Below are 1,440 nucleotides of genomic sequence, written 5' to 3'. Positions count from 1 at the left end.
CTGCCCCCGTCCCCGCCCCCCCCCCCCTCCCCCCCCCCCGCCTCTCCATCTCGTTCGTTTGCTCTTGTCCTGAGACTCGGACTTGGCCGCACTAATCGCTCCCCCCCAACAATACGAGGACTTAATACTGTTTTATTAATAATTACTGAAGCGTTGTTTGGAGTTTTGAACAGTCTGGGAATTCAATAAAAATGATGAAGAAGAAGGAAACCCCAGATGGATCGGAAAGTTTATTTTTAAAATCTTTGGGATGAATGGGAACCGTGCATTTGGATCGAATGTGTGGCAATCACTACAAATTCCAGGAGTGTGCTTTGTCGTCATTAAACCTTTAAAACCAAGAAATACTTTGGATATAAACATATGGAGACTCTACCTTTTTTCTAAAAAAATACGTGAAATGAGCAGAATCTTGACTTGGGTTATGCTTACATGCGAAAGAAGAAAACAATCCAAACCCAGTATGTTTCACGATCGTTAAAATGGTGGGGGTTTCAGTCCCACTCAAATTTTCTCCTAACATATTCAATGACACTCTTCAGGCTCATAAAATCTAATTTAAAAACTTTTCCGAAGTCAAAATGATTTCCTTCTAATCATTTTTTCACCCACTGCAAGGCATTCTCCCCCTCGTCATCCCTTCCCCCTCTGGCGTGCATGTGTGTGTGTGTGCGTGTGTGTGTGACCATAGACGACCCATACTAATCAGGTCTCAGAGTAAATAGCAGCGCAGGGCGATCTCAATGTAAATTGCGCTTGTCAGAAGCACACCCCCCCCCCACTTTCTCTCCTCCTCCCCTCGCCATCCCAGTCTGTAGGTAGCTAAGAGGGAGGGGAAAAAAAAAAAAAAGAAAGAAAGGAAAAGAGGAGGGGGGAGGGGCTCTCCAACCAATGGCGTGCGGGAGGCTTGGCTAACCTTAGCCTCCCATTTTCTCTCCCCCCGATTCAGGGCTCTGACCAGTCAGTCGCCTTTGATTATCAGTTGCCAGCAGCCCTTCTCTTGGCTCCTTGACACGAGCTCCATATAAGGCAGCGATCTCCATAGAAACGTGTCAGTTTCAATAGTAGTGTCAAAGTTCACTATATACAGACATTCGCGCAGATCCCCCTTTCGGAAACATTGCTCTGCGAGTCCTCCCGTTTAAACGCATTCAATTTTTGGGTCTCTCTCTCTCTCTCTCTTTCTCTCTCTCTCTCTCTCTCCTCTCTCTCTCTTTCTCCCCCCTCTCTCTCCCTCCTCTCTCCTCTCTCTCTCCTTTCTCTTTCACCCTCTCTTCTTTCCTTCTTTCCTCTCTCCCCTTCCTCTTTTCTTACATATTCTACTAGTTGTTTCCCCTTCTTCTCCTTTCTCTCCTTTTTCTCTCTCCTCCTTGTCTTTTACTCCATTCCTGCAGAAGAGAGAGGGCTAAACTTAAAAAAAAAAAAAAAAAAAAAAAAACG

Source organism: Tupaia chinensis, unplaced genomic scaffold (assembly GCF_000334495.1).
Source record: "Tupaia chinensis unplaced genomic scaffold, TupChi_1.0 Scaffold143642_1, whole genome shotgun sequence".
In the NCBI taxonomy this organism is placed as follows: Eukaryota; Metazoa; Chordata; class Mammalia; order Scandentia; family Tupaiidae; genus Tupaia; species Tupaia belangeri.
The sequence above is the reverse complement of the archived record's forward strand: the minus strand, read 5'-3'. Positions refer to the sequence as shown.